This window comes from Theropithecus gelada, chromosome 10 (genome assembly GCF_003255815.1).
Source record: "Theropithecus gelada isolate Dixy chromosome 10, Tgel_1.0, whole genome shotgun sequence".
Taxonomy (NCBI): domain Eukaryota; kingdom Metazoa; phylum Chordata; class Mammalia; order Primates; family Cercopithecidae; genus Theropithecus; species Theropithecus gelada.
Genome location: NC_037678.1, coordinates 41958781 through 41985883, shown reverse-complemented (window position 1 = coordinate 41985883; position 27103 = coordinate 41958781). Strand labels below are relative to the sequence as shown.

General features: G+C 44.7%; 1 long non-coding RNA gene across 1 annotated transcript; it reads left to right on the top strand.

Annotated features, from left to right (window-relative positions):
- Positions 1 to 3869: 3869 nt before the first annotated feature.
- LOC112632566 lies at positions 3870 to 26727 on the top strand. The gene is made up of 2 exons (XR_003121408.1): positions 3870 to 3922; positions 23519 to 26727. It is a non-coding gene; the product is annotated as an uncharacterized LOC112632566 (long non-coding RNA).
- The last annotated feature ends 376 nt before the right edge of the window (positions 26728 to 27103 follow it).

Here is a 27103-nt window from a genome sequence, read left to right as displayed (position 1 = left end):
CAAACCCAGTTCTCTTAGGGTTTTACAGAGGCTTCATACACAGGCATGATCAATTAAACCCTTGGTCATGATCATCAACCTGACCTTTAGTCTCTCTCCCTTCCCTAGAAATTGGGGATGGGGCTTAAAGTCCCAACCCTTGAATTATGTCTTGGTCTTCAGCAACCAGCTCCCTCTGGAAGCTACCGTTACATGCTTATGTGCTTATATCATTATAGGTTATCTATCTATATGTAGTTATGTACATTATATCATAAATAATGATATACGGTTATATACATATATAATCATATATGTTATATGTTTATTATATCATATAGACATATAGCATATAATGTATCATCATGTGCTATGTATCATATCTAATAGATATATACATCTATATCATATATAATAATATATATAGTTATGTGCTTAGGCACTTGTATCATTATACGCTCTCTGTATACAGAGAGCTCTATGTATACATACATTAAAAAGGAAAAAATTAAAGGGTGGAAAACCTTGTAGGTCTCTTCCAGTTCCCAACATCCATATATCAAGAACCTTGAAATTTAAATTAAAATCCAGTGGATGTAGGTGACCCAGAAAGGCACCAAATTTTACCCAGGTGTTTTATCTTTTGCTAATTGATGAGTTTGTCATAAGGGTTTTCTTCTCAATAAAAAGAGCTCTATATTTTAAAATAAACTTTTAATTTTAGAGTAATTGTAGATTTAATGAAAAGTTGCAAAGATAGTACAGAGGGTTCCTGTATACAGAAAGCGTATAATGATATATATGCGATATATAGTATATATAGTATGCATTAGCATACAAATGATACACAGACACACAAAAAGATTTGCATTAGCATATAAATGCTATAAATGTTGAAGACTCCAAGGATTTCAGGAATTGCATGCCAGAAACCTAAACAAAAAAACAAATACATATTTCACAATATCACAGTAAATTACTGAAGTTCTTGGAGCTTCAGTTTTGACATCCTTAACTAGCGAGCATAAAGTTTTCCTCATGAGGTTCCTATGCAGATGCAATGAAATAATGTAAGTTCAGCACAGTCCCTGGCACATAGTAAGTGCTCAACAAATGTGCATGAGAGTTCATATTAGCACTAGGTGGTGAGGCCCATATGTTGTAAATACGGTTTGTGAGATGATGTCACACTTTTCCTCTAAAGGATGGATTTCCTGGCTGGATTTCTGGCTTGTGCACTTGTGCAACTTCTAAAAACCCTCCCCCAGGGGCGCTTGCCTGTGCTCAGTGAAAGTGGCTTTAACTCATTCAAGCCTGTATGGCAGTGCATCCTCCCACTGCAGGCTCAAGGTGGGAAGTTGGGGAACAGCCTCTTCCATAAGCTGCACAGACTTCTGAGGAATAAACAGTCTGAATGTTCTCCCCTATAGAAAAGGAAGCCACAGCTACCATGGTCTCCCCACACCAGTGTATCAATTAAACCCCAAAAAACTACTTCAGGAGGCAAAGAGATGGTGAACAGCACTCTGGCTTGAACCTGTCAGCAAAAGCCGCTGCTGACAGCTATGAGAGTGGCAACACAAGCGTGGCTGAAAGACACCCACCCAGGAGGCTTGTGGACTTCTACTCTAAAGGACAGTAAGACATAGATCAGGCTGTATCATCACAGAAATCCACAGCACAGCCTTCCCTCTCCCTCCATCTCACACGAGTGAGAAACCACATTCGTGAAAACAATTAGACAAGTCGAGTTTGCAGAATCTTACCCGGACATGGTCATTTTATTATTTTCCATCTGAAATGCAAGTAGCTAGTGGAGGCAGCAGTGTATGTGGTTGGCTAATTCCTACAGTGCTCATAAGTTAACTAATTATTTCCATGGTCATTAAATCACTCTTTTCCATCTGTAAAGCCCTCATTAAGGCATGTCGGGGATGGGGACCACCCTCTTTGCTGTGCAGATTTTCCAGCCCGAATGAGCAGATCAGGCCACAGCTGAGGTGGAGATACCGTGTGACAACCCTGCAGAGCGTGAATGATGTCAGCACGTGGGACTCAGCTGGCAGGGACAGCGCGGCACGGGGGGCCGTGACCTCTCGGCCCCGGGGATCTCTGCACATTAGCCGCCTTCACCACTGGATGACTGCCTGATGGTGGACGTCTCCGTGTCCTCCTCTGTGAAGAGTTTAGAGTTCTTCACTCCTAGGGCCATAGCCTGCAGTGGATGAATGAGCTCCGTGAGGTTCGATGCCCAGCACAAGTGGGCTCAATGCATGCCAGTGTTACTCTGTTTGCAGTGAGAAGCACAGGAGATCCCAGTGGGCCCCAGGTCCCAGTGAGCCTTTGACAGCCTTGAAGAATGTAGAGGGACATCCTGTGGCAGTGGGATGGGAACACAAGGATTCCAGAGTAAGGTTAGCAAGGGGAGGTGGTGAGGCTTGCCTCACTGAGAAGCTGGGTAGGAGTCCAACGGAAGAGAAGTGGAAGATGGCTGCATGAGTAGTATGAAGCAGGGTCACCAGTGAAGGAGGCCTTCAAATGCAAGATGAAGACCTTGGTATGGGAGCCGGGCAAGGTGGGGTATGCTTGCAGTCCCAGCACTTTGAGAGGTGGAGGTGGGAGGATCACTTGAGGCCAAGGGCCTGAGACCAGCCTGGGCAAGACACTGAGATCCCGTCTCTAAAAAAACAAAAAATACCAGGTGTGTTTGTGCATACCTGTAGTCTCAGCTACTCAAGAAGCTGAGGTGAGAGAATCCATTGAGCCCAGAAGGTCAAGGTTGCAGTGATCTGTGATTGCACCACTTTGCTCCAGCCTGGGATACAGAGCAAGACCCTGTATCATTAATTAATGAACAAATAAATAAATAAATATTGTCATGGGGACTGGCAAGATAGACTAGTTAGGAGGCCACTAAAGTTAACCACAAACCAGGGGCTCAGGGCTGGTCCAGGAAAGCGAGACATGTGAGGAGGGAAAGGCCCAAGAGCTAAGGCAGTGAGCAGCAGAAGAATGAACCTCAATTGAAAACCTCTGTGAAGTATGGAACATCAACGAAAGAAGTCTTTGCATATTTGTTTTGTCCCCAAAGCAGATATATACAAGAGCACTGTGACTATCACCAAAAAGATAGCCAGTATAGGAAATACAAATTGGTTGATGCAACCGATGGAGAAAACCCTTCAAGGTGCTTACGAACTTTGCTCCAAATCTTACAACACAACTGAAGGGAACCACAACTCGAATGGAGTTACATAAGATTTCACTGTGCATTTGTGCTTTAAATGCATTCCATCATAGAAGTCAGAAAAGCTCAAATATTTTAAAATGCAAAGTATTTTTTTTCTTCAATTGTACTTCATTAATCCCTTCCAAAAAGTCTACTTTCAAAGGCTCAAGAAATTAGGTCTCACTTTTAAAGAATGGAGAAAGGGCAGGATTGCCCTCAGAAGCCTCTATGGCCAAACACCAATATTGTCAGATATGAAAACACTGATAAATCAAAGGCTGTTCCAAGCATCTGCCAATTTTGATGCAAAGCCCTCTTTCTGTACTGATGAGCCTGCTTGACTGACAATACAGTAACTTTTTTTTTTTCAAGTGAACGCCTTGCACCAGCATCTTAAAATCGTTAGAAGAAATGGGATGAAAATGTTCATTAAAGGTGATGAGGAAATTTGGATGAGATGGAAAACCACCCTGATAAGAAGGGACCGAATCAAAGGCATCAAAGGTAGGGCAGCTGCTCCCTGCAAGGTTGCAGCTGGAAGGAGCCTGTTCAGGTAAGAGCTTAATTAGGGCTGTCAGTCACACTAATTGCCTGTGATTAAATGGTGTGAGTCAGCAGAGCTGGGCATTGGCCCAGTGATGAGCCTGCTTCATCCATTGTGAACTGGGGACCCGGGATTGCGAGGCTTACCAGTGACAGGGCAAGTGACACACGGTGTGCACTCCCAGATCCTTCCACCAACACCCACCCTAAGCACTTGCTTTCTTCAAGCAACAGCACTTTGTTTAAGCATCATCAAATCATGGGCTGGAAAAAACTTCCAAATAGCCCTTACTTGATGTCCATATTTCCAAGGTTGGGCTCAGATTTCAATGAATAATAAGCAAGCCCCTTGCGATCAGCTATGAAAGATTGGTTGCCTTTGAATGGCAAAGGTTTTCTTGTTTCTTGATTTCTTCACTATCCTGCCTCTTGATAGCCCATGCCCACTCAAATTGCCCAGCTGGTGTTTGATGACGAGTATTTCTGTCTGAGATCTCTTCCTGTGTTTGTTTTCCCTTCCAAAACCAGTTCTACCTTTTCCCAAGAAATCCCTTTACCACCATCACTTATCTTATCTCCATCGGGTTCCATATTTCCAAACAGAACCCACATATGGGGGGAATGCCAGTGTCATTATATCCAATATTATATTATCCAAAAGATATAATATCCAAGAGATATTCCATCACTTATCTCCATCAGGTTCCTTATTTCCAAATAGAACCCACATATAGGGGGAATAGGGCCACTTCAAATCCTTTAGGTGGCTCCTTCCTCACCCTGCCTCTCCCCATCCATCCCTCCTTAGCTGCTCTCTGTTTATTTCACCTCCATCCAGCACTTAACACACCCTGCCTGGGGACCACTGGAATCCAACTGGACGACCTGTTCTTTGAAAGGCAAGTGTCTGTTCTTGGTTCCTATCTGTGGTCCCACGCTTTTAAAAAAAAGTATGCTACATTAAAAACATTTTTAAAACCTCTAGAGTCAATGCCCAGGAAATTGTTATTGGGGGAACATGAGTACGTATGTTTTTCTGGGCAGAATAGAAAGTCCTGGAGAGGGACGCTGCAAAGGATCTAAAAATGTCTGTGTCTGTTTGCATCTGCTTGTCTTTGATAGGACACCAAGTAAAGCAATAAAAATGTTAATCTTCTCAGTTCCGCCTCTGCCTCATGGAGCCTCTGAGGCTGTGACAGCAATAAGGTAGGTGGAGAAGTTAAAGGGAAAAACATAAATTAGGTCATGAGAGGATAAAGAGACGGATTTCCAATAGGCTTCGACCTTCAGAGATGGGAGGGCCTAAATTAAATGGATCATACAAAATTCAATAAACAAGGATTGGAGATGGCAGATGATTTATCCCATTATAATTTGAATTAAGCTGGAGCATCAATAACACCCCTGACCCGAAGGTTATTAAGAGACAGCTAATAACAGGAACAGAACCAGCACACAGAGCCGTTGATGACTGCTCAGAATTTAGGGCTCAGGCATTTAGGGCTGGGGGATTGATTGCTTGAAAGATAAATTTCATCCTTGGTGCTGCAGAGGAGAGCATGGCAGGGATGAGCAACTAGTGGTGTCCCAGAGCCACCAGCCCACAGCCCACTCACATGTGACCAAGACAGTGTCACCTTCCCTAGGCTTGGTGAAACTTCAGACAGATTCCATCTTGACTATCAGCCCCTCACCTCCCTTTTCATAGAGCATTTACTTTAGAAAACGTGCAATTATAAATCCTTTGGAGCTACAAATCTTCGTCCAGATTCTGGCTCATTTTACAACCCAGAAAATGCCTTTCTCAAAGACCTGGAAATCGTCTCTGTGAAACGTAAATGATGAAGGAGGTGGCACTCCAAGCTCCCAGTTTCTGAGAATAGGAGCCTTCTCTGATGGATGCACATTAGAAAACACAGGTGGCCTAATCGGAAAAGAACGTTTGCAAGCTCAGGAATAACTCGGCCTGCTGGTCACATCCCATTGACCAACCTCCCATCTGCTGGCATCCTCCCATCCTTTCCACTATCTCATGCCTGCATTGGAAAACTCTCCCACCTTTTGTATCATGGAAGTTGAGCTCAGGTTCTCTCCTCTATTGCAATAGTCTTTGGAGAAGTCTTCCTGGCCTGTGTAACTTTGTCCCGTACAGTTTTTACTTTGACTTTGACAAGCCATCAGTGGAACCACTTGCTCCAAACCCAGATCGCTGGCTCTCAAGTCAGCCATCCTGTACATACAGCAGGTGGGTGAGAGCCAGTTAAGCCAGTGTCATTATTTCTGCTGCTATCAGATGACTCAGACTGTTCCAACATGAAAAACAGACCAAATCAATCACATAACTGGGTTTTGTGAGTCTCAGAGGAACTGGTTTGATGGAAGTTCAGTTCCAAGGCCACTTTCTTCTTCACACAAGTCTAATTCCACCCTCCCTGACATCTGGTTTGAGTTAGTCATCTTAGCTATTTGGCTTGATGGAATTTTTGCTTTTCAACACCATTTGGGCATTGTCAAATTACATCATAATTACATCAGCAGAGGCTAATTGCATCATAGCAAAAGGGACACTTTTGAGCAATGTTCTGGGCTCCTTCATGCACATGTTCCTTTATTCATACGGGAACGCCCCTCCCCCATGACTTTCTTCCCTCACCAGGGAAAATACTGTTGTCTCCATTTCATTGATAAGGAAGCGAGGCATAGACTGAGTGTCTTGCCCAAGGTCACCTGCACGGATGATGCCAGAGCTGGAATTGGAGTCCATGCAGCCTGCATGATTTTACAGTGGAATGTAACAAGGATTTTATTTTATATATTGGGAGTCCCAGGATGAACACACACACAGGGAGAATATCTAGAGAGCTGTCAGGACCCCTGGGGTAGAAACCTGAGGTACCAAAGGGGACTTCTGCTGGAGGGAGATCCATCCTGGTAGAAGAAACAGAGGAAAGGTGCTGTGTGTGTCCAGGGACCAGCAGGGCATGGGCTGGGGAGTCAGGAGTGGAGGGGCCATGGCAGGACCGATGAACTCTGCCACCTCACTAAATTCTGCACGGCTTCAGGACCCCTCTGAAGCACACGAGACAGTGCCACCGCACCCCCTCTTCTAACAACTTAGACATTTGAGGACATCACTGAACCTCGAATGTCAAGGGTTTCAGTGCCGTAGTGATTGGGTGAGAACCAGTCCACACAAACACGGACGTGGGCAGCAGAGGCACATTGGGGGCAACGATGGTGCAGTGGCAGTGCCTGGAGGCAGGACCTCATCTACGAGCACACATGAACACCCACCCATCTCTGGATTTTCAGATATTCTTTGAGAGGAGCTTTCCAGGGAGCCGAGGGGAGGACGCATACCACTGAAGATTGCTTTGCGGTGGCGTATGTCTCTCCTGCACTCACCAGCCAGTGAGGGCTGGGGAATGCCTGGCCTTGCTTTACCAGCTCATTCACCACCCCCACCAAGAGCAGGAGCCATCCTTGCCAGTTCCCGCTCGTTCACCATCCCAAACAAGAGCAGGAGCCATCCATCCATGCTGGTGTCTCCCGTAGGTTCTATCAAAACCACCATTTCTCATGAGCTGCCTTTCTGTGCTTTGGATGGCATGAAATCTGCACATGCAAGTCTTGAAAACTGCCAGGAGAATTGTGTGTTAGTCAGTGAAACTATTACCTGTTCATTTGATAAGAGAAAATTAAATTATTCAGTTCCCAATAACACAAGCAACATCCCAGCCGTAATAGTGGAGTAATTGTTTTACAATTAAGGCGTGCCCGGAATGTGCATTACCAACTCATTTAATAATGTGCGCTTTGAGTCGCTTATTTTTTTTTCCAAAGAGGCAATTCAAATAAGTAATTTAGTGGTAGAAATAAACTATGAATTTAATTTATATGTTCATTAATTGTACAATTAAACAGAATACTAATTGACTGTAGAATTATAGCTGAATGGGACACTGCACCCGGGTAATTAGTTCTCGTTCTGTTTTTCATTGTGAACATAATTTTTGGTGGTCTCACCCTACCCAATCAGGTTTTGTTTGGCTTTATTGGAGCATAAATCATTCTTCTAGCACAAAGATTTAATCCTCACAGTACAGCTGGTGTGTTACGCTCCTGTCCCAAAAGGTTCTCTCTTTGCTTGAAGAGAAAGGACATCTGATTACAGTCGTTGCGAATGGGAGGATGTTGTGCCCGTCTGCAATTTTCAGTGTGTTCTCTGCAGAAGGAAGAGAGAAGGCAGACAGAGTAGGTTAGTGCCAGTAGCATCTGGACTCCCCGGAAGGTTCCGCCCAAGGGGAACCGGGATCTGGACAGGGGATTCACCACCTCTACAGTCTTCACTCACTGAATTGATCAATTTTATATTACCCAGAACTGCCACTTTCTAACAGGTGATCTCCGCATAGGCAGTCAGCTCCAAGACTAAGGAGAACAGACATGCAGGAAAGATGCCCATGCAGGGAATGAGGTGCCTTCCCATATAATCAATACAGCTCTGCAGTCGACACACCACTCCCGTGTCTCCTGGGGGCAGCATCCTCAGACGCTCTCTCCTTGCTCTGATTCAGTAGCTGGAGGGTCCGACGGCTCGCAACGAATTCCTGGTTCAATTCTCAGATACACACAGGCAGGTTTTTCTTTTCTCAGCTGCTCAGAAAGAAAACAGGGACAATGTGAAATGGTGGTTCCCTTATGACATCCATGTTATACCAGGATAGAGTGAGCCCCAGGGTCACAGGACTCGTGGCCACGCGGCCAAAGTAGCTGCAGAGCAGCAATCTCTGTGACTTCAGATGCATTGGAATCCCCCAGGGGTGTGGGGAGCATGCTAAAATGCAGATTCCCAGGCAGAGGGGCTCCCCTGTGACGCTAAAGAAGCTTAAACTACAGGGCTTGTCTTGGACATAGTTCTCTGGTAGGCAGTGTGGGAAATTCCAAAGCTACTCTGTGAAAGGCCAAGCCTGGCATGAAGTCGGATGTGAAGACAGGCTCTTTCCCAGTATCCTTCTCTTAACACAGTGCTTCTGTCCAACCACATTTATCTGAGTAAATCCACAAATATTGAGATCTGCCCCAGAAATAAAGGGCACCGCTACAGCAGACGGCAAGGCAGACTCAAATCCCAGAGTGTGGGGTGCAGGCCTTTAGCTGAGCTCAGGGACCATAAGAAACGTGGCTCAGTGCCCAGTGTGCATTTCTAAGGACCCTCCAATGAGTCTCCCATGCCTGCCACAGCCGAGCTCCTAGCGTTCAGAAGTCTCCTGTGGCTTCTCTAACAAATTGCCACCCTCTTGGTGGTTTAAAACAACACAAATTCAATCTCTTACAGTTCTGGGGGTTAGACATCTGGAGGTTCCAGGGGAAAATCTGTTTCCTTGCCTTTCCCAGCTTCCAGAGGCCACCTGCACACCTTGGCTCATGGCCCCTTCCTCCGTCTTCACAGGCAGCAATGACGTCACTCCCACCTCTGCTTCCATCCTCACACCTCCTACTCTGACTCCCTCTTCCCCTGACAAGGATTCCTGTGATTACCTGGAGCCCACCCAGATAGCTCAGAGTGCCCCAAATCCTTAAACTTTATCATATGTACAAAGGCCCTTTCAGCATGTATGGTGACATTTCAGGTTCCCAGCATTAGAGTGCAGACATTTGGGTGGAGGGATTATTCTGCTAATATTCCCCAGGCAGAAAAAAAAAAAAAAAGTGCAATATTGCCCAGATCGCCAACACTAGGAAAAACGAATGATCTTTCTGGGATCCTTTAGTATGCTTGGTGTTCACTGCTTGTTGAACTTCCCAACCCACTCTCAGGCCAACACAACCTTGAGAAAAGGGGAGCTGGGGAGCAGCTGGGATGCCCTACAGCCGACATCCTTCTTGCCGCCGGTAGAGGATATGGGTGGAACAGATATTTTTGCTTTGTTTGTTTGTCGCATTATTTAGATTATGCAAAGGCATATTCCCATGAAAGCTCATTGATATAGCAGTGGAAGTCGGAAGGGAAGAGCCTCAAGGTGATTGCTTAATCCAGGGAAGGAGCGATTGCTCAGAACGTCACTCACTTTGCCGTAAAGTTGTTGATGTGACAAGGTCTCAAACTAGGTAATTTCTGAAATGATTACTTGACATGAAAGGCAAAGTTGTACAGGCAGCATAATCAAACAGGCAGTTGGTCTTGGTTCCTGAGTGTCAGAAACTAAAAACCGAACGAAGAACACAAACTGACAACTCCTAAAGTCTGTTCTTTGCACACACTGGCTGCTGCGCCTCTCCCTGCCTGGCCCCTTGGATCCTTTTTCTTTATTTTGTTCCTAAGTACTGAGCACCTTTTAACATCCTCTGTAACTTATTTATTTTGTTTATCGTCTGCCTCCTCCATGAGATCAGGGATTCTGTCCTTTGTTTTCTATCCCAAGAACTAGATACGTGCCTGGTCTGCAGGTGACTGATAAATATTTACAGAATGAATTAGTGTGAAACGCCATATGATTAGTAGACCGCATTTACTTAGCATAAGGGAAATAACCTCTCTATTACACTGTTAAAACTGGGTTCTTATTGCTGTTTGGAGAGTAGGATTTGTTTAAGGTGCAAGTCAAGCTGGGATTCCTTAGGGCTCTCTCAAGTCCCCAAATCAAGCCAAGCAATGGAGTTTTCAGATAAAATCTGGTCAGCACCCTGCCCTAAATCAGTATCTCCCAAGTTTCCACTAAAATATTTATAGAGGCGCAGAGAAAAGTTGAAAAATTGAGAAGCCCTCACACAATACTGATGAAAAAGTTAACGATGTGCTATTATAAACGGATAATTATAGATAAGAAAACCCTTGCTAGGAATTATAGATATTTTCTAAGGAGAATATCAAAGCTACCAAAATAGAATCAATCATCAATGACATAATTATAGAAAAATTGCTGGAACTGTAACAAAGATCTGAGAACACAGGCGGCAAGCGTTCACCAAATTTCAAAGAAAACCAGTAAAAAATGGGCCAGATTTGGGCCAGATTTAGACACATCTTGGAAAGTATTTAAAATAATAAAATAAGGGTAAATGCAAAATACTAGATCATTTTCAGGAAGAGAAAAATATGGCTACATAAAAACAAATACAAATCAGCATGGCCCCAGCTTGCTTTTTTGTCACACTCCTGCCCAAAGGAAATAGAGCAGCAACTGCGAAGGTTCTGAAGCAGACGGAGCAAACTAAGGACCCCACTCCCACATGTGTGGGAGTGACACACACTCATGAAATTTACCTCCCAGATATGCTTTCTTGGTGTTACAAAAAAGTAGCCTTTAGCCTTAATAAGAGATACACTTAAGAATTTAAGGTATTGGCCTGGGGCAGCGGCTCACACCTGTCATCCCAGCACGTTGGGAGGCCTAGGCAGGTGGGTCCCCTGAGGTCAGGAGTTTGAGACCAGCGTGACCAACATGGTGAAACCCAGTCTCTACTGAAAACACAAAATGAGCCGGGCGTGGTGGTGCATGCCTGCAATCCCAGCTCCTCAGGAGGAGGCTGAGGCAGGAGAATCATTTGGACATCGGAGTCTTTAAAAGAACCGTATGAGATAAGCACCCCGCATCTAACTGCATTCTAACTGGATACCCTGCACAGTTGAATCTAGGATGGTTCTCTGTGCTGCATTCCTCTAGGGGGCTGGCCCATGCCCAGAGATTCTGACTCTATTCCACAGTCAGGACTGAGAGCAACTCTCACAGCTAATGAATGATTATCAAAATGAAATAATTTTATCATAAATTATCCCTCATCCATACAGTGGGGAAAAGACACAAAAAAGTGAGGCCTACTGCATCTGCCTCACAGACACTGGGTGAGTATTCCCTTCTTTCTTCTCTTTTGCATTTTCCAGGTTTCTAAAAGATCTTTTCAGTGAAAACAATAACAGCGAAAACTTTCTATAAAGAGCCGAGTTTTATGGGTCACAGTGACCTGCTACCAGTTCATTCTGACATTCGGCTCTAATTAGAAAAGAAAGCCCTGTATTTTTATCTCACTCTTACAAATCTTATCAAACATGAACTGCGAAATCTTTTCCAAAACTTTTCTCCTAGGTCCCACTTGGTCGAAATAAGCCTGTAATAAAAAGACCAAAAATTAGTTTGTAGCCAGGAGGCTCCTGGAAGTTTGGAAGTTAATCTGTAGTTGAAAAAACAAACAAACAAACAAAAGGCTTTCATGTTTGTTTAGCTCTGGGCTTTTCTGGTTCTGCTACTTGTTGACCTTGAAATTAAGACAGGCTATCTAACTTCTCTTAGCTTCAGTTTCCTCATCTTTAAAATGGAAGCGATGGGCTGGGCACGGTGACTCGCGCTTGTAATTCCAGCACTTTAAGAAGTTGAAGCAGGTGGATTGCTTGAGCCCAGGAGTTTGAGACCAAACCTGGGCAACTTATAAAAAAAAAATCTCTACAAAAATTACTAAAATTAGCCAGACGTAGTGGTGTGGGACTTTAGTCTCTGCTACCTGGGAGGCTGAGGTGGGAGGATCACCTGACACTGAGAGGCTGAGGTTGCAGTGAGCTGTGATCCCGCCATTCCACTCCATCATCAGTGAGATACCTGAACAAGACCCTGTCTCAAAGACAAAAAAAGGAAATAAAATGGAAGTGATGATATCTACTTCAAAACAGCAAAGACAAAAATAAACTAAGGAAAGGAGAGAGATTCTCCTTCTCACAATATGGACAGCAGAGACAGGTGGCAGTAGGAGGCTCTGCTTGTATGACCTGGAGGGGACCTCCCCTTTGCCACCCCCAGTAGAGATGATTTTGGAACGCTCTGCCACCAAGCGTGCTGCTTCATGTCTGATTAACTTCACAGTTCAACAACACCCCACCTTTAGTGTATGGGGTGGTCCCCAAGACCACGCTCAGAATTAATAATTCACTAGACAAATTCATGGAATGTGAGCTGTCATGCTCATGCTCATGGTTTATCAGGATGAAGGGACTCAGGTTAAAATCAGCCCGGAGAAGACAGGCATAGATAGGGCAGGGTCCAGGGGACTCAGGTGCGAGCTCCATTTGTCCCTCTCGGTGGAGTCATACCAGACAGCATTTACTCCTCTGGCGAGGATATTTGAGAGCGCTTAGTCAGTGTCACCAACCAGCAAAGTCTGCCTGAGCCTTGGGGTTCAGGTACTTACCGAGGATGGTCACTTAGCCTTTGGTTTCCAGGCTCTCCGGAGGGAGGGTGAGCTGTTACCATGTGGCTCAAGGTCCCCCAGTAAACGATGACACTCTTACCAAACAGTGTATGCCCCGGGCTCAGAGCTGGCCATCAAGAAGCTGGGTAAGGGCCTGTCTTTTCTCTGGGCAAAGTTAATCCTCTAGGCTCACCTCTCATCGAAGGTTCACTATTTGAAGAAATCAAGACGTCAGTCAAGAATAAAGACAATCAGAAAAATGATAGAAGGGATTCTAGGACTCTGGGAGACAGCTGACAATGGAAACAATTGTTAACATTTCTAAGAGGAGGTTTTGGATCTTAAATTAGGAAACTGACTGCGATCAAATCCCCTCACTAAGTGCTGAGAGGCGACAAATTGGACTTTCCAGAACTGATGGTCTAGACAAGGGGTCAGGGAACATTTCCAGCAAAGGCCCGGAGAGTAAACATTTTTGGCTTTTGCAGGCCACATGGTCTCTGTTGCAAGTACCCAAATCTGCTGAGTAGAGCAGAAGCCACCATTGACAATACGTTAACAGAGGTGCCGGGTTCCAATAAAACTATTTATGGACATTGCAATATAAATGTGATACAATTTTCACATGCCATGAAATATTAGGGGACTTTTGGTTTATTGCATAAGTGAAGCTCAGGGGACTTGGGGAGTGATGGAAGTACCTTCCTCGATACTGTAACGGTAGATACATGTCATCATACGTTTGTCAAAACCCATAGAAGGTACAGTGCCAAGAGTGAACCCTAATGTCATGTATGGACTTTGGTTCATAATAATGTATCGGTGCTGGTTTGTTAGTTTTAGAAAACGTCCAACACTAGTGTAAGATGTAATAGGAAAACGTGTGCGCCAGGCCCCGTGGGTAGCAGGGAAAGATATGTGGAACTCTGTGTACTACCTGCCAAATTATTCCATAAATCTAAAAGTATATTAAAAATATAAAGTCTTTTAAAAAGCATAAAAAACATTCTTAGCTCACAGGTAATAAGAAATCAAGTGGTGGGTTGGGTTTGGCCTGTGTGCTGTCATCGTACCTGAACCCTCAGACAAGCTGGGACAAAAGCTCACGTGTGTGGCCCTCACATGTGTGTGGCCCTCACATGGGGCAGAAACGATGCTGTGGGTCGGTCCCATGGGCAGTGGCAACAAGTGAGCAGAGTCAACATGGGCCAGAGGAGGGTTCTTGACGGGGAACTCAGGTGGGAGCCTTAAGGAACGGGTAATTCCCACTACTTCTTTATGCTGTTTGCTGAGGATCTAATTTAGAAACACGAGCAGGACCTAGAAGCAACCTGAGAATCCACAGGGCGTGCATGAATGATTTGGACCTCCCTGAGCTTGGAAAAGCCATTCTTCATACTTGCTGTTGGTCTAAATAGCTGTATTATTTGCAGCAGAAACTTTGCAAACCAGGCCTAGAGGGGGACAGGAATTTCTCCAGATATTGTGCTGCCCTTAATAAGCTGCTCACCCTCCTGGTTTCCTGAAGATGGAGTAATCAATAAAGCATCACTTTGAACAGTGTAACCAGCACAATTTATTTGGCAAACACATATGAGTGCCCACTGTGTGCTCACGGCTCTCTTGGCTGTAAGAGCAATTATGAGGTGATGTTGGAAATGGCTGGTCGAAACCTCCAAGTAAGAGAAGAAACAAGTGGTGTCGTATTGATCTCATGGAATAGATTTTAATGCAACCCAATGCTCCCTGTGTGGCAATTTAGTGCCTGGTTAACAGTCGTCTGTGACTGTTTCAGCTGAGCCTCACTGTGTATCCAATTATGAGAACACATTAATCAGCCACTTGACAAGATATTTATTTATTGCTTCTGATATTTTCATTATGTTGGCCAAGGCTCAACCTAGTTTTGTAAAGAAAAAGCAATGAGCCGGTTGCCCACAGGGATGTTGAGAATGGAGACCCCTCTGGTGTCCCACCTGGAGATGGTCAGCAGAAACTAAGGCATATCCTAAAATGTTGGTCTCTGCATTCTCACTATTCTCTCTCCTTGGAATTCAGGAGTCAAGGCCTAATTACTATCTCTACTCCTGTGTCGAGTGTTTACCATGATTAGCTGGTCAATAACTCATTGTCTATAGGTTTCAATACAGCTTGGGGATTTTCCATTACTCTCCATCTACAGCAGTGAGAACTGTGCTGTGTTCCACAGGACCTCCTTTCTAGGATTTGCCTTCTACCTGGAGGCTTAAAAGAAGAACTGAGCTGGCTTAGCAAATGGCTCAAGGTGTGGGAGCGTGAGTCAGACTTCAGGGATCCACAACGCATCCCCAGCTCTGTGATCTTAGCTGTGAAGTTATCTAACTTCTTGCGCCTTCCTGCAAGTCAGCCCACCTGCAACATGGAAAACTGCTTAAGATGATTCCTGGCTCAAAGTGTGCAATAAATGAATGACATCAATAAAGAGACCAGAGCAGTGAGAACTAGTCATGTCCAGAGCACTTTTGGGAAACAGGAGAAAACGTGAGAGGCGGCCTGCTCTGGGGACCGAGTTCAGCATGAATCTCACAGCTGAAAATGCGTACCTGGCTTCCAAACCACATTTTCCATGACTGTCTGCCCCAGAAATTGTGCTGCCTTCTGCTAATGATCTTCGGGTTCCATGGCTACTTTTAACACAGACATTCGCTGCCATCTTGAATATTAAAAGCATCCGGACAAAGGGGGCTGCATCTGCATCCTTATGCTCCAAGTCCACAAGGTCATTAAGAACTGAACCAGTTGGAGTCCCTGGGCAGGTGGGAGATTATGCAATGGGGAGTGTTTCTCTGTGTGGATCTGGGGCCCCACACCCACAGCCCCTTGCTCAGCCTGTTGGCTCCTTCATTCCAGCCACATAGCACAACAGTCCATGAATGCAGCAGTGACAGGGCTGGTGGTCTCTCTGAGTCATCGTTCTTGCTCCAGGACCCCTCACCAGCCTCCCTCTGTGGCTGTTCTCATCTCCCATAAGAGTGATGGCTGACAGCTCCAAACTCAGCCTGTAGGACAGGCTGGGCAGATCTCACCTCCTGCCTGCTTCTTTCCCTAGCTAGTCTTCTCCGTCCACTGCAGCACTTGGCTTCCCCACCATCCTTCTATGACACTGAAGAGTTTACAGGCTGATATCAAGGGCTCCTTATGACACTCAGTGTGGCGGGCAGGGGGTTCTCGCTGGGCATGGGGAGTAGGAGGCTAAGGCCACTAGCAGACTAACAAAGTGTACTACGGGAGCCCTGCGTGCTCACCTCTGAGGGTCAGTGTGAGTCCTTTCTATTTGACGATCAGAACCATCTCCCCCAACATATTGTTACACAAGCACGGGTCCTAAATGAGGATTGGCTCAGAGCTGCACTTCTGGGTTGCAGAGCAACTCATGTGGTCTCTGGGAAAGTAAGTACGAGAAGTTCAGGGGACCTTCTCTTCCTCTCATCTTCACTCCCACCAGTGATCACAGCTTAACCTGCCACTGTGGCAGGTTAGAATAAAAAAGGACGGGGTTTGTTCCTACCTTTGAAAACATCACAGAGAGTCAAAGGGAATGTTTCCAGGCTGAACTAGACCCCGCTGAGTGACACAAGCAACAGGAAAACACATCAAGACCATCAGCGATGGCATTTGAAAAGCAAATTTGATCCATGGTAGTGGAAGAGCCAGCAAGTCCCCGTCATTGAAAGCAAGCTCGCCTTTTAACTAAAGGTCTAGCGAGGGTCAGGCATGGGGAGATCTTGGAGAAGGGACATCTTCAGGGAAAAAGTAAGGAAGAGTAATGATTTGAATTCTGCTGTTAAACTCCACACAGGGGAGAACTGGTTAGCAGCCGAGAGGCAGTAATGGATGTGTCCTTCCCCTCGTTGGGTCAGACATCCATGTTGATCCTCAACAGGGGTTCAATGAGGCAACTAAGACAGGGAACCACGAAAAGAAAGTGGAGACTGATGACAAACTATGGAAGAATGCCACAGGATCCAACCAGTTCCACTTCGTCCCACCCCACGGGTAACCGCCATCTGTGGGCAGGAGGCAACAGAGCTGGCCAGATTCCATGCCACTCCCCAGCAATACTCAACCAATCCTTGCTATCATTTTTGGTACCATTTGTAATTTGTGGGTTCGTATTGCTAAGTCAGTCTCATGGAGAGAAGACAGAAGAAATGGGGCAAATCATCAACATAATAACAATGAAAGGGAGAGGCAAGAAGGAGCCCACTTCAGTCCTTTCACTGCCAAGAGCCACTGTCCATGTGAACAGATGACTCGAATATGATCACATTTTGTCAAAGCCCCAGATAATTCAGTGTGGAATACACATTCCATAGTTTACCTTTGCTGCAATGAATAACCTATGCAGGAACCACATTCTGGAGACACTGTCTATCGATCTGCCTTCTTTTACAATCAAGAATCAAATACAGGTGATGGGCATCATTTTCCTTTCAATTATATCTTTAAAAATGGCATTTTCAATTGTGCTGCTTTAATAGTGGCCTGATTTTCACTGCAGATCTCATGAAGCCTATGGCAAATTTACAGATAAAATCTTATGCTCTAAGAGATAACCCACCTCTCTGGTGTCTTGTTTTTCTGTAGACTCAGAAATGTTTTGTACCATGGAGCTTCACTACCAAAAGTGTGGCCCCAGGGCCAGCAGCACTCTCATGGCAAGTGAGCTCTTTAGGAAGACAGAATCTTGGGCTCCACCCAGACCAGCTAAAGTCACCTGCATGTTTTATTTAGATCTCTAGGTGATTTGTGTGCTCTTTAAAATTTGAGAAGCTCTGCTATAGTGCAGATTGATAGCAACTGCACTGCACCACGTGTGCCATCTTGTCCACATGATGTCATTCCCAATGGCACAACCCCTGCTGCAGCTAGACACCTGGCTGATGCCCCTTAAGCCAGTGAGGCAGAAGCCCACAGAGGCCAATGGTTTATCAGAGGCAAACGCAGGCAAAGCATTACCTCCAACTGGATATTTTGGAGCTCACTTAGAATGTGTTGGCTTATTTTCCACTCCAGTCACTAAAATGCCTTATAAAGAGCCCCTCTAAGACAGTTTAATTTCAACAGGGATGATGTCAAGAAACTTTGGGAGAATGTAGATTAGTTCAACTTTGTTCTTCTGCTTCCTCTCCACACCTCCTTGCCTTTGCCTTACAATGTGTGGTGTTTTATTTAACATTTTGTAATTGCAGAATGCATTTATGCTTTATTTATCAGATGTCTCTCTATACCTTCTGCCTGATGAAAAATGACGGAGGTGATGCAATTGTGGGAAGCGGAGGAAATGAATTTTAGGTAATGTGTAATGTGTTTTTATTTGACATCCAATACATTGTTTTATTTTACTATCAAGACATACACCTGCTTAGCTGGCCATTTAGAATTACCAGTAATTTTGATATTTTCTATTTGACATTTCAGGGCATGGAGCAACTCTGGGAGGGAGAACATTAGTATTTTGAAATCAAATGTGATACAGGAGTGTAGTTTGGCTCTTTGCTTTGTGCTGATGTTTACGCTACCTGCAGGCAAAAACGGAGGTCTTTGTGAAAAAGAAAAGCACACTTACATTCTTTATTGAAACATGTAATTGAGTTCTTTATATATCAGAGAAGCCTGTTCATTTGTATTGAATGGTCACTGAGATATTCTGTCTATGGAAAATTCACATAGCCCCTGTGCAAATGCAGAATGTACTCTTCCAATGCCTCCCCCACCAAAAAGCAATCCTTTCTGGAACAACAGCTTTGATCCATTATTTTAGATGAATATTTGGACAGTTCCGGTTCAGAAAAGATGATCGACAAAAAAAAACCAAAAGGATTCTGGCTACTTTGGATTGATGTGAGTATCTTAGGTTCGTGGCTCTGATGGCAGTGAAGGGAGGTTCCATCTCTGTCAATTATCTATTAAAGATATCCACCTATGAATGCTTTGAAGTAGAAAAGTGTGTTCAATGTAAATTAACTTTAACATTCAAAGATGATGGTTCATGATTTATTTTCAAAATAGTGTATCTGTGAAAAATTAACAGCCACAAGGTTCCAATTATCTCAATGGCAGTCTAATTTATGTGGCATGAAGTACTTTAAAAAAATCGGGAGGTGTGTTTAGTAAGGCTAAATTGGTGTTGCCTTGCTGGGTCACAGCTTGAAGTCTATCTGAACGACGTGGATCTCATTAAACATCATCAACTTAAAATCGCTTAGGTGATAAGGATGAAGATGTAGTTTGGGGCCCAACACACATTTTTCTTTGGTTCATAAATGTATACCCACTAGGAGCAGCTCTGACTTCTTCAAGCAGACAGCACCTTGGAAGGCAAGCTGTGAAGGCAGTCAGGTGGGCACATCCCTCAGCCTGGACACCCAGTTCTCTGGCAACCTGACTGTTAAAAGGAGGTTCAGATCATCAACTCCCTCTTGCCCAGAGCCTCGAGTCCTGGCTGTGTGCAGGTATTGATTTTGGGAAGGAGCTCCGAAATTGATCAATATCTGCTGGCAGCTGAAATCTTCAGATATTTGTTAAAGAACCAGATAGTCATGTTTCTGTGGACAGAGAGGGTGCCTGGTGCTCAGGGTTCCATGATTAAATAATGCCTCGTTTAGCTGTTGTTGATAAGTGATGGGTCAACGCAGGAGCGGGTGTTTACTGTGATTAATCTAAACAGGAGCAACCCATAATGACCTGTTCCTTTGGCACCTGTATAAGTGAAGAAAATTTGTCATTTGCTAGTCGAGAAGCAGTTTCTCACTTCTAATGAGCTCTGCAGATAGAGGGGACTTCAAACGGGCCTGCAACCACAACCAAAAATACTGCGCTGCTGGAGGAGGTGGAAGGCCCTCAGAACACTGTGAGCTTTCCAGGTGTTCTTCCCACACTTAGAAGGATTGCAGGAAATGAAGTCGTACCATTAGCAGGCAGCCACATGCTTCAGCAGTTCACAGCATTCTGGAGATACACCAAGACCGTTCTCTCTCGTAGACATAATGCTTGGGGGAACATATGACTTTACAAATTTGTCTAACTAGCTCCACTGCCTAGCGGCGCAAGGCACTCTGGATTCAGAGTGGGCACACAAATTTCTTTCACTAGTAAGAGAGAATTCCCAAATAACTCCCCTTTTTACCATTCCATGTTCTTTGGAACATAGTTTGGGAAGCACTGTTAAAATAATCTATACTGGCCCTCACTCAGCTTCTAGGATTGTTGACCCATTCTGGCATGTCTTAGAGAAGAAGGTAAGCTGCTGATTACACAATTATAGCTGCAAGGAAGGCAGATTAAGATAACCAAAAAACAGCCACGTCCAGTCAGGTGATAGCCACATTAAGGTGAAAAAGTTAAGATTTCAGTGGGTCAGGATAAGATACCCAGAAATTCTTGGCTGTAACCAGAATCCTTATATTTTAGGTACAGACTTTTATTTTTAATAGTTTTCCTATTAAGACTTCTGGATTCTCCAAAACACAGCCTAATGAAGTGAGGAGACACCCGTGTTTGAGTTTCTGCTGGTCTCAGCAGGTAAATACCAGTGTGCACTGAGTCTGTTTACTTACCTGAAAAAGGAAAAATGACCATCCCTAGCTTACAGGACCCTTGTGTAGAATAATGAAATACAAAATGTGGCATACAGTGAATGACTTGTCAATAAATAGTATATGAAATGGCAAATTGACCTGATGGGAATATGTTGACCACATGGCTATAATATATACAGAGAGTGGATACACACAGGGGTTTGCATAAATCTTTCTGTGTGTGTGTGTGTCTGTCTGTCTGTCTGAGTAGTTTCAGAACCTTGGCACTGAATGAGGCTTCTGTCAAACCCTTGAAGAACTTATCTTTTTTTCTGATCTGAAATTGACTTCCTCAAACTGAGATCCTATGTGATCGTCTTATAAAATTCTTGGGACCCATTCATCTTGTGCCAACTCTGAATAAAATATATTGAGGAAGCCCCTGAGGAGACAGAGGGATAGTTGTTATTCCTATAGTTTCGCAAATGCACCCAGCTCATTGATTTAAGCATAGCTTAACATTTGAAGAATGTGGGTTCTCCCTAGCAGTAGCATTCTCCAGCAAGCTCAGAGTAGGCAGCAAAATTAGAGCTTGACCATGTACAAAGGACTTTCCTACGTATCACTCAGCTCAGTGGCTTTCTGCCTGGGGTTCAATGACAAAGAACTGTGTCCACTCATCATCATGATCATTGCCAAGTCTTTTCTTTCATTTATTCCAGGGATCAAAAGTCACGTGGGTCAGATTTGAATTTCTCAGTGTCAAAGAATTAACCAGTACCCTCTGGTGGAGGGCAGCTAGAAGACACTGTAAGGCAAGAAGAGAAAAGCAAGATCTGAAGACATCAATAGAAAACAGGACCATGAGAATTCGCTCCATTTCCTGTGAGTCCCTCGGTGTTTGGGGCGGTACCTTCTGACATATTAAAGGACCTGTTAAGTATTTTTTAATAGAATGGAGAACAAGCCCCTTATTACCTGGTGTCAGGATAAATTATAGGAATATCAGGCACCTGAAAATAAAATTCCACTCAAAGTGTGCTACGTTTCCACCCTTAAAATTACCTTTGAAAACCTGTGCATTTACTTGGGCTAAAGAATTTCATTTTCTGTGCAGCGTTTCTCAACTTCACCACTCTTGATATTTGGTGGGGAGAGTCAGATGATCTCTGTTGTGAGGGCTGTCCAAAGCATTGCAGGATGGTTAGCAGCACTCCTGATCCCAACCCACTAGACACCAGCACCTCCCCACCCCAGTCACAACCCAATGTCTCTCTAGACATTGCCAAATGCCCCCTGCCAAATGCTATTGCCAAATCTCTCTCCAGACATTGCCAAATGTCCCTTCTCTCTCCTCCCCTCCTCTTCCCCACTGCAGGGTCAAACCACGCCTGTTTGAGAAATGCTGTGCTAGGGTTTACAACTTGAGCTCAAGGATACATTCCTGGGGAAGTCTATTGAGTGGAGCCATTCCTTCCTAGGGACTAGGCTGCTGCATTCTGTTCCTGTGGCTGAAACAGGTGACCATAGATTCAGTGGTTTAAACAGTACAATGTTACTACCTAGTTGTTTTAGAAACCAAAGTCCAACATGGGTCTTACTGGGCTAAAATCAAGGGGTTTTCCAGGGTTGGTTTCTTCAGGAGGCTCCAGGGTGGAAGCCACTTCCTGCCTTTCCCAGCTTCTGGAGGCCTCCATGCTTCTAGGCTTGTGGCCACTTTCTTCGTTTCCAAAGCAATCAGCAGTGAAGGGCCGCATCCTCTCGCGCCACATCACTTGGACTCCCTCTCCTGCCTTCCGCTTCTGCTCTCAAGGACCCGCGATGACACGGCCCACCAGGGAAATCCAGGAGAATCTCCCTTTCTTAGGGTCAGCAGGCAGCAACCTAAATTCCCTTTGCAGCCTGCCTTCTCCTTTGCTGTGGAAACACACAGCCTCGGGTTCTGGGACTGGATCTACATAGCCATGGCGGGAGGCGGAGCGAGATTATTCTGACCACCCAGATGCCAAGAAGACTCTTGGAATAAAATCCAAACTCCATAACGTGGTCCATGAGCCCTGCCTGATAGAACCTGCTCACTGCAGGGGCCTTTCTCACTCCCACAGCCACGCGGCCTTTCTGGTCCTCAAACATGCCCCTTTCCAAGGCCTTTTGCCTTTGTGGCTTTGTTTCATTTTTGAAAACTTTAGGGAATAAAGGGGAGAGCTGGTGCTACTCTAACCATTGTCAAGAATTCAGTGGTACTTTTGGTTTCTTACGTTTGATTAGGATTCCATAGTGTCCTGCCTCTTGCTGGGCTCCTGGCACAACATGTGTGGGTGTGTAAGTATGCTTGTGAATGTGTTCATGTGTGTGTGCATGTTCATGTGTCTGTGAGTGCACGTGTGTGTGTACAGGTATGTGTGTATGAGTGTGTATGTCTGTGTATGTGAGTGTGAGTGTGTATACGTGAGTGTATGTGTGTGCATGTGTGTATATGTGTGACCGTGTGTGCAAGTGTGTGCATGAGTATGTATGTGTGCAAATGTGTTTGTGTCTTTCTACGTGTGTGTGTACAGTGTGTGTCTTTGTATATGAGTGTGTGTATGTGTACGAGTGTGAGTGTGTATATGTGTGAATGTATGTGTGTGTGTATCTGTGTGAGTATGAGTGTATGTGTGCTTGTGTATGTGTGCAAGTATGAGTACACGTGTGTATATGTATATGTGTGTGCGTGTACGTGGGGTGTATGTGTTGAGTGTGTGTTTGTATGTGTGCAAGTGTGAGTGTCTACATGCGTGTGTGGATGTGTGCATGGAAGTGTGTATGTGCGTGTATGAGTTTGTGTTTCTCCCGGATCTGCTCCCTTGGAGCTGTCTCGCTGTCATCTGGCAAGTCTCAGCTTAAAGTCACCCCCTCGTGTGGTCTTTTCTGCACAGCATCCACAGGGCAGCAGTCCTGCGCCTCCTGCTACTGAGATGGAGTGAAATTCTCAGCATCGCATTTGCTTTTCTCACGCACTTATCAGAATTTGTAATTTCTTTATTAGATTATTCCCTGCCTCCACCAAAGAAGTGCATCTCATCGAAGAAGGAATCAAAGGAAGCTGGCTGATGAGCTCAGCATCGGTCCCTGGCAGTGGTCAGTGAGCTGCGTGGCACCCCTGGCGGACGTGTGTTACTGAGCAAACCAGAGACTGAGAAGCAGAGGGCAGGGAAACAGTGTCATGTATTTCTCATGAGTTCTGTGATTGCTCACAGGCTGGGCAGGAAGGGAAGTTAGAAAGGAAAAAAAAAATGAAGGGAAGATACATGAAATTGTGTGAGCATTCAGTAGCTGCCAGGCCTCATTTAGTAACACCGTGGGTTGAAGGACAGGTGTCCTTGTCTGCCATGCAGAGAGGAGAGGTTTCAAGCTCAAAGGCAATAAGCAGTTCTAAGCCATCCAGTCAGGATTCAAACACAGCACGTTATGAGGGTGGGCCTTGAGTCTGGCCGAGGAACAAGGGTTAGGCTTTCAGGCATGGGACTCCCTCTAAGGCAACCTCTGGTTCACCTTGCTCTCATCATCTCTCTGGTGCTGAGACTGCCACCTGAGCTTGGACACCTGGAAGCCTTGTTCCTCAAAAACAGGAGAGAATGAGGGGAATTCCTTGACCCCTCCTGCAACTCAAGGCACAGACCATCTTCCCAGGATGACTGAGGGGCTCCATGCTAGGAATCTGCCCTTCTGCACATGCCAACCACAAGCATGAAGGCTTCTTTTTAAAGACCATTGTGAGGAAAAAAAACGCTGCCGTCCTTGGAGGCAGCATTTCTGCCTGTGATTCCTTAACGAAAATGACTTCAGTCTCTGCCCTTGTTCATTTCTTGTTCCTACAATTATAAATGCCTTCGTGGCTTTGGGGAGAGTTTTCTGGAAGCAAGGAGGCAGAAAATCTATGTTTCTGAAAGCTTTTCTTTTTAAATTAGGCTGTTGTTTCTTGTGTCCCTAATGCCAACCTTATGACCTTTCCTGATGAGATGACGGTGCCTGAATTGCTGCAATTGCTTCTCTGCAGAAGGCGCTTTCTTGGGCTGTCCTTCTGAGTGGGTAGAGCAGGGGTCCTTTGCCTTGGCTAGGGCTCTGCTGTACAGTCACCAGTGTTGACTGAGTATGTTGTAAGAGTTTTGTCTCTGCTCACCTGGTGAAGGTCTCACAGAAATTCCCTGTAAGATAGATACAATTGTTCTTTTAGTTATATGGTAACCAGTGCAATGTTCCAAGAGCTTTACCTACACTTTACCTCTTGCAGGTCTCACAGAAACCCTCCATGAGATAGATACTGTCATCGTCCCCATTTTACAGATGAGGAAACTAAGGTACTGAGAGATTAAATAACAAACCCACAGGCAGACAACTCATAGGTCGCTGAAACCAGATTTGAATCACGTATATTCTGGTAAACCAGCTCTCTGGAGCAAACAAACAAACAAAAAAGGTGAAGGAATAGACTTTTTAGCATTTGCCAATTTTCATGGTGTAAATAGTCCTGCCATGGCTGACTGAAAGCTACCAATGATTTAATAGCTGACTTGCTAAATTCCTGAATATTTAACCACATGCTCTTGCCAACCAGAGAGTGCTGGCTCAGACTCTGACTGGATCTTAGACTCTTGGCTACTGGGTTTTGCAATGCTTAAAAAAGGTCTTTAGAAGAAAAAAAAAACACACACACACACGCATTTTGATATTCTCACATTCAAGGTGTGGGGATGGGGAGTCATACCTTTGGATGTTACTGGAGATACTATGCGTTTGGGGAAGTCTTCTGAAACGTACGAAAGAAAGCTAATTCCAATTTTAAATCTTTAGGGAGTGAGTGGGAAGACGTTTCTAGAATTAGCCTATCATAAGAAAGTTCTGCAACTTTGCAAAGCTAGGAGATCTCTGACTTAAATTATTTCCAGCTTAGCAGATGTTCTTCTATTTTTTCTTCTCTTTTTATCGTCTTTGATTTGGACCATAGCCACACTCCAGTGGTCTGTCGTCTTGGCTCCGTGAGGTCACAGGAGTGCTCATTTTGGAGGAGCTGGCTTAGCAACAAGCCCCTTCTCTGAGAACTGGCCCAGGAACAGCCCTGCTGGAGGAGCAGCCACACGAACCACATCCGGTCCTGGACCAGCGGGGCACTAGCCGCCACTACCCACTCATCTCCAGAACTGCAACCCAAAGAGGTGGAGACAGCATTACCTGGTGGTGGGCTTCTGGCTTTCATTCATGTGATTTCAGGTATGGTAGTTATGAGTGCTGTATGTGAGCAGAGGAAGTCAGTGAAAAAATTAAGGAGACAGTGAATCCCAAAGATGCAGATATTCTGGCTCTTGAGAAACAGAAAGAGGGTCTTTGATTCCTGGTAGAAGCTCCAGCTTCCCCCTACCATTCATCTGTTATCAGGGTTCCCCTTCCAAAGATCACTCATGTAAGGGCATTTGAAAGGGGCCACACAGCCTATATGTATTTTCTAATTAAGGAGGTGGACTCCAAAGTCATGCTATATCTTAGTCCAAAAGTCTGCCAAAAACTTAAAATATTTCAAATTAATGTTCAGCCAAGTTCTCCAGCATAGCTTACTAGAAGTTATGCAATAAACCCCAAAGAATGCAATGAAGAATGGCTTCAGATTCAAACCACGTATGGCCAGATTCCGATGGAGAAATTTCAACCCAAAAGAGAAGTTTCTTTTCCTTCCCAAATAAGGATTCCAATGTGTACTTTTTTTCTTTTCTGGATTGATGCATAATAGGAATCTTCAGGAGGGACAACATGATCTTCTGAGAAGAGGGAGCTCATTGGCACAGTTAGTTATAGACACGGCAGGTTGAGCCCAGGTTCAGAGTCTTTGGTGCAAGCTAAAGGAGGCCTTGCAAGGAGACAACCAGTGCTAAGAGTGTGAAAAGTGACATGTGGGGCCTGCTGTCCTCCCTGAAGCATGAGACAGTTAAATGGTACAATACTAAAGCAGTCTCAGTTAAGATAATGGTGATGGTTGCACGACTATATGAATTTACTCAATACCACTTAATTGTCCAATATAAATGGGTGAATTCTAGAAGACATAAATTATCTCTCAATAAATGTGTTTCAAAAAGACTCATTATTGGCCAGGTGCAGTGACTCATGCCTGTAACTTCAGGGCTTTGGGGGACCAAAGTAGGAGGATCACTTGAGCCGAGGATATAGCCTGGGCCACCTACTGAGACTCCATCTCTACAAAAATATAACACCAAAAAATAGCCAGATATAGTGGCACGTGTTTGTAATCCCAGAGGCTGGGGAGGCTGAGGCAGAGGGATCGAAGGATCAAGTGAGCCCAAGAGTTCAAAGCTGCAGTAAGCTATGATGGTGCCACTGCACTCCAGCCTGGGCAACACAGTGAGATCCTGTCTCTAAAAATAAACAAAAAGACACATTGCTGAGGAGGCCACTTCCTGCTCCTTCTACTATGGATGTGTTGTTTAATTTGGATTAAATGTGTCAAAAAAAAAAAAAAAAGTAAAACTTGTTCCTACAAGAAGCAATTATGTTAGCTTAGAATTTGGAACATCAGGCCAAGGAACTTTTAGTCTAAGGTAGACTGAATAGCTCAATGAGG